Source organism: Python bivittatus, unplaced genomic scaffold (genome assembly GCF_059951505.1).
Source record: "Python bivittatus isolate LINGU-HERP-01145 unplaced genomic scaffold, Pbiv_v1 ctg000480_np1212, whole genome shotgun sequence".
Taxonomy (NCBI): domain Eukaryota; kingdom Metazoa; phylum Chordata; class Lepidosauria; order Squamata; family Pythonidae; genus Python; species Python bivittatus.
This window is the reverse complement of record NW_028277075.1, coordinates 94,044,132-94,050,586: the sequence shown is the minus strand read 5'-3', so window position 1 is coordinate 94,050,586 and position 6,455 is coordinate 94,044,132. Positions and strand designations below refer to the sequence as shown.

At 40.2% G+C, this 6,455-nt stretch overlaps 1 protein-coding gene across 2 annotated transcripts in view; it reads left to right on the top strand.

The window, feature by feature from the left end:
• Positions 1 to 619: 619 nt before the first annotated feature.
• QTMAN (queuosine-tRNA mannosyltransferase) overlaps positions 620 to 6,455 on the top strand; it is a 268,381-nt gene continuing 262,545 nt past the window's right edge. Inside the window, exon 1 of one of the 2 annotated variants that reach the window (XR_015797231.1) lies at positions 620 to 740. The gene's annotated coding sequence lies outside the window, so the exon portion shown is untranslated. Of the gene's footprint in view, positions 741 to 3,232; positions 3,554 to 6,455 lie in introns of those variants that run through there. The other variant, XR_015797230.1, reaches the window with a different exon arrangement.

Sequence of the window (6,455 nt, the reverse complement as noted above, 5' to 3'; positions counted from 1 at the left end):
TCACACTTGCTTGCAATAAGCCTTACTGTGCAAAATAAGGTCGGTGCCCATACATACACACACAGTCAGCCTATCATAGTATACAGTTTAACTTTAGTCCATAAGAATACAGGAGGAATGCTTCTAGACGTCGATATCCCTATTCCATGAACTGGTTAGTTACTGCTAACCGTGTTTCCTCTAGAACGCGTTAGCGACAGGTATCTCTCTCCTCTCCCCAATTTCATTCATATCGAGTTATTTCATAATAACTCGAAACAGTGAGATCGAACTATGTAAATCCGAGCTGCGATTCTATCTATACAGCTGAGAAATTCAGCGCACTAACACATCGCGATTTAAAAATCGCCGTTTTGTCTGAGGGGCGCGACCTCGTTCCAAATGAATTAGCTTGCCCCCCCCCGCCCCAAAAATAAAAATACTATATGCGTTTACGTGGAAGGCAATACGGACTTCTGAGTAAGCCGAGCTGTACGAAGACTCGGGGAAAGAGGGCACCTGTTTTACCAACCTTTGGGGGAGGGCGAGAAGAAGGGGGGAGAATGAACCAGGAAACAGGGCACGCAAAAGAAGCCCCAACAAGACGCGTCGCCCCGAACAGCCGCGGCGCGTGCAATAGGGAGAAACGGAGCTGCTGCGCCGGGCTCTTCCTTCCGCGTCGGGGCGGAGAACGAGAGGGAGGAGCCGGGAAACCAGCGCGTTGCTCCTGCCGGCCTCCAGGAGGGACCAACAAGGAGGAGGTGAGTTTCCCCTCTGGGTGGGGTAACGAGCCAGGGCCGCGCAAGAGCCAAGCTGGGTGGGAAGGGGAAAACTCTGTGCGCGCTTGCCAACTCGGCGCCGCAGGTCGGAAGAGCAGGCAGGCGAAAAGGAGGGAAAACCAGAGGGCCTAGCTAGCTTGCCTGCCCAGAACAGAAGGCCGGACGAAGCGGGAGGGCGGGCTGGACTGGGCCGCTTTTCTTTGCAAGGCAGCGAGAACCCGGAGGCGAGAGCCTGCCGGGTGCCGCCTTTAGTTCTGTTGGAGAGCCCAGAAACAGTCGCCGAAGCGCTGGCATCTGAAAGAGAGGGAATATACATATTGCGGGCGGGAGGGGGGGGGGAAGCATTTTTTTGGTGGGGGGTGTCTTCTGCCAAGCCGTGTAGAGGTCCGGATCGTCGGTCTTTACGGCTTCCTCTTCTGCCCTGGCCCAGCGGCTCCTGGTATGGCATCCCAGGCCGCAGGACCGCTCGGGCTCTTCTAGGCAAGCCTCTCCTCTTTGGCGGGCTTTCCTTTCCCCCATTCTGACGCTCTCTCAAGTGGGGCTTGACTGAACGCCCTGAGATTCTCCCATTAACGCCTGGGCCCAGGCGAAGCGATACTGTGGGAGAGAGTTCTCCTGCTCGAGTGCAGAGGGCCTTTCCTACTTTGCCAAATGCCCCCACCGCGCAGACCCACACTTGCGCGTTCTTACAGGTCGGAGAGTGCGCATTTAAGTGGTTCGTTTTGAAACAAAAGCACTGCGGGAGCGACACGTGGCGGGAATCTTTTAAAAGGCAGAATAGACCCGCTGCTTTCCTATCGAAGGTTACTTAGGCTGTTGAGTAAAACCTCTCTTCCCTACACCTACTAGGCAAGGGAAAGAAATGTTGGACTATACGAATGGCGCCGTAATTCAGCTTATTCGCTGGCATCTCTAGCTAGAAGATTCATCATCCGAACGTGCTAAGACCAGCCTTCCTCAAACTGGCGCCCTCCAGATTTGTTGGACTGTAGCTCCCATCATTCCCAGCCACCGTGCTGGGGTTTTGTGGATGGGAGTTGTAGCCAGTCCATCCAGAGAGGGCACAGGCTGAAGAAAGCTGAACTAGACAGGATTGGCCTAGATGGTTACACCTGCTGAGCTGAAACAAGAAAGCCTATTCTTTGAAGCACTCTTAAATCCACCTTTCTGATCAGGCTCGTGACATTTTGTGGCTTTCTAAGTTCCGTGGAACCATCACTTACTTTAGTGCTGCCAGTGATATTTTCTCCATTTGTTGAAGCAGGGCAGGGGTCCTTAACTTCTATGGCCAGTACGCAGGGTGGAAATGTAGAGAGTGTAGGAAGACTGTGGCCATTGTGTAGAAGCTGCTTATTCAGAAAGTGCCTGCTATGGTGATATGGCCATTCATAAAGGTACAGTGTAGAACGTTATCAAGGCTGGAATTGGTGCATAATTCTAAGCTATTGTTGCTGATCCCTGGTTTGTTGAATAAACTACAGTTGGTTTATTGAAACAACTTCTTAAGTCAAAACCAGAATCCACATTATAGTTTAATATGATGTGTGATCCAGCCAAAGTCTCTTTTCATAGCTGCTCAGAGTAGTAGAGTGGTGATGTACAGTTCTATATGTCACTATTTTCAAATGGCAGACTCCAGTTATTTTGGTAGGAAGGTTGAACAAATTCACCTTTTTGCAAATGATGAAATATTTTGCTGATTTGCAACTCAGATTTAGCAACACAATAAAGCCAGTAAAGGCGAATAGTGAAGTAGATCTATGCACAAGCAGTTTAACTTAAAAACTGTTGTAATGTGCCAATTCTCAACTCAGTTGTTTCTGATTCAGGGCTTTTATGTTGCCTTCCATGTTACTTTTTGTGAAGGGAGAAGTAGATATTGTATTTGTTATTATACAAACTTGTTTAAACATACAAAGAAAATTCAGGCCTGTTTCTTCAAGATTACTGAAATTTGTGCACATTATTTTGAAATAAAGGTAGGAATGGCCCTTCTGTCACACATCCTAAGACATGAAAGAAATTATCCTTAGAGTAAGAATTCAAAGAGGCTGTGGATCCAAAAGGAAATAGATTGTAGTATAACTCTGGGCCCTTTAATATCCTAATATGCGTGTAGGCAGGAATAGAATTGTTATAATTGCCCATCAATGCATTCCTGGAAAACTGCTTGAAATGTTCCAGTCAGTCTGAACTTAAGGCTACCATATTTGGGCTGCAAAACTCCATAGGATAACTAGATGTAAGGAAGAGTTTTCTGTATCCTTGTCACCATTTAGTGTTTGTCTGGATTTTTGCAGCTCAGGTATGATAGCTGCAGCTACACCATTTCTTTGGAGATTTGTATGAATAAGTTCTTATTTATATTTGAAAATTTGTAGGGTTTTTTTTTTTTTAATGGAGGGAAGTCTGAATATTATTCCAGCTTGGGTGTACTCAGGAGTCTAATGATTTTCATCTATAGATGGATTTCTCTAAAACAAAAAAAGGGAAGTATGGGGAAACAGTACAGTATAAATATGCTATTGTGTTATATTTTCTGGAATCAAGACTAATTACCAATCTTAAGTCATGTATTGTAAAGGTAATTTTTTCCCCCTAAATCTTGACGCATACATTACTTGTTAATGCCTGGATTGATGTGAAGTTCAGTTTGTTCATTTTAGGGAAGGATAAGCAAGAGACTTGAAGCTGGCGAAGTTTCCTGCCGATGTTCAGGAAAGTTATTTGATGTGCCTAAGCAGCTAGGCATAAAAAGAACTATGCGCATGCCCGACCCATGGTTAAGGCATATGGTAATTATTATATTACAAATACACACACATTATTAAGGTTTATTTAATATTTGTAAAGTAGAACTTTCAATTATATTGTTTATATGTATCTGTAAGTATATTACAGAGTTATCTTGCTGTATAAACAAGAATGGATTAAATTATAAAAAAACCCGAGATTCTTGCATTTAAGGATGTACATAAAATCTTTTATGGGTAGAAGACCGACATTAAATGGGAGGGAAAAAAAAAACTCTTAAAATGAATCCATATTGTGGGGAGTGTTTCAGTTACAAGTGAGTGATACTTGGCAAGTGCACGCAGATCTGTTAGCACATAACACTGTGACAATAGGAATAGCAGACTGGAGGGAAATACTTGAGGTGTAAATGTATGCACTTTCTTTGAGGGAAGAGGGGTGGCTTTTGAAAGTTTCTATACTACGCATAAATAGTTCTTGGATGCTAACCACACGTTGTTGGTTTAAATCTTAGTACAGTGGTCAGGAATAAAAGAGAAGCAGATTTCAGCTTGGTGTATTACAGTGGCTTGGTATAATTCAATAGAGCTGTTTTATTGGGCTCTATTAAACTGGCTAACCTTAAGCTTTAGCATTGACAGGAGTTTCAAATAAGAACCCATATGTAAAGTGCAATATGGAATTTTAATTACAGCTTTCAAGACATGAAGTGGAATAAATTGTCCCAATTCTTTTTTCTAATGTACATTTCTTTTCTCAGAAACTTAAGCTTGATAAAAAAGCTGTGTGAGGAGGAGAAAGTATATTTTCACATGTCAGTATAATCTTAGCTAGTTTTGAAAAACATGATGTGAACAAATTCAAATAGAAATGTTTATCTTAGATTTATGTTCCCTCTTAATTCAATTTAAATTTTTAACTATCTTATGCCCAGCCCAGACATTACTGATGTTAATGAAAATTCTTGTCTAGATATGTTTTTGTTTGTTTTTAAGTTCTGTGCTTGGGGATATTTTAATAATTTGAATCATAGAACAAAAATGGTTAATGACTTCTTGGAATTTAACTGTAATAGTTACAGAGTCATTGATTAAAAGTCTACAGTAGTTTAGAATGCCATATTTTAAAATAAGATTTTAAAAGAAATGAAAGTTAAGCTAATTAGAGCCAGGAGGAGAAGCTAGAGTTACTACCAGAAGTTACAGCCAGTGACATTTGGTATAAGATAGTCCCCTGTTCTTGGTAGACGTAGCCTATTATATTTTTGAGTTAATACTATTGTTCCTATTTATACTATTTAGTGAGGTTATTAGCCCTTAGTCCAAATCTGTGTACAAGGACTTCTTGAAAAACCTTCACTGGTTTCATATTTGTTTCCTGGTTGATATGCTTCAGAATAGTAATTAAAGCCCTGAATGGTTTTAGGATAACTGGAGGATTGGTTTCTCCAATATGAGCCTTCTTGCCTTTTGGGGATACCTCTCCTCTGTTCCAACATACAGAATTTGCATGATTAGGTTTGGAAGGATCTTTTTGGTAGCTAAACGTAGGAATTCCATTTGCAAGAAGGAGCAATCATACATTTTTTTCAAAATGAAAACTATAGAAGGAAAAACAAATGACAAAAACAAAAGCATCTGAAAAAAATAAAATAAGTTTGTGTGTATACATATGTGATATAAAGGAGACATACAAACATTTTAAGCATTGTATTCAACATTTAGACATCTAGAATGATATTTGTAAAGGCAAAAAGTAATAGATTATGAAAAAATATTGTTGATAGAATTTAACCAGTGCTGTTTTAATATCACTGATTTAAAAATATTTTAACTATTTTCATTGCTGTTGAAGTGTTAGTTTCTGCTGTTTTAATGTTTTCAGATATGGGTAAATGTTAAAAATGAATCTCATCCATCCCATTCTCATCATTTTCTTTTTTTGTACTCATATGTATTTGATCTTCAGGAGACATTACATGTAACAACTTAGTGTATTTGTTGGTGCCATTAGCACAGTTTCGTTCTTGTATCTTCTCCCATCAATGCTCTGGTCAGCAAAGTATGATTCACTTCTTTCCTTTTTCGAATCTTTTATGCTTTAAGTGCTAGCATCACGATGAAAAATGAAATGTGTGTCTAATTGAATCCTTTGCAGCTTGGTGATTGTAGAACACAGGAGAAGGCAAAGTTTGCTATCTAGGAAAGCCTATTGGCCAAGAATAACGCATATCTAGAAAAAGCACAGAACACAAGCTGTTTTCACATCTGGGGGCCTGCTATAAAAATCAGTTCTTGTATTGAAATATTGAGTACTTTTGCCTAGTACTAACAACCCTATGTGAGAAATATTGCATGCTAATAAAAAGTGAGTGAACTTGGTTCTGTTTGCAGCTTGATAGATCTGAGATGGAGTCAGTGCAACATCCAACCCTATGCTCTTTTAAAGTACCATCCATGCTAAAATGTGTCTACTTGAGCAGTTGCTTCAACGTGGTACCCAGTCTTTTTCAAAACAGTAGAAATGACTAGGTGTTCTGGTGTCTTGAAGATCCTTTGTATCCAAATTTTATTTATGGATTTATTGTCTTAAAGTGTTATTTTCCCACTTAAAGGATCCAAATAGGTTATAGCAGCAGTGTCTAGATGAAATGAACGGAACCCCTGAAAATGTAGCACTGAGCCAAGGTAAAGATTTTATGTTCTGAAGTATTATTTGTTAAAAATGTCCTAGCAGCCTGAATTTGAGATGTTTTATGTTGATAATAGTTATAATTGAAAATAATATTATGGTATGTAAGAGAAATGAATATTAGAAGTCCAGTAGGATTGGTTCTTAGTAGATTCCCATAGAAGAACTAGTAGGTATCTAAAATTGGATTTACAGCTAGATGCAAAACTATTTTGGAGGATAAATGCAAGGGAGAATAGACATTTTGGGTTA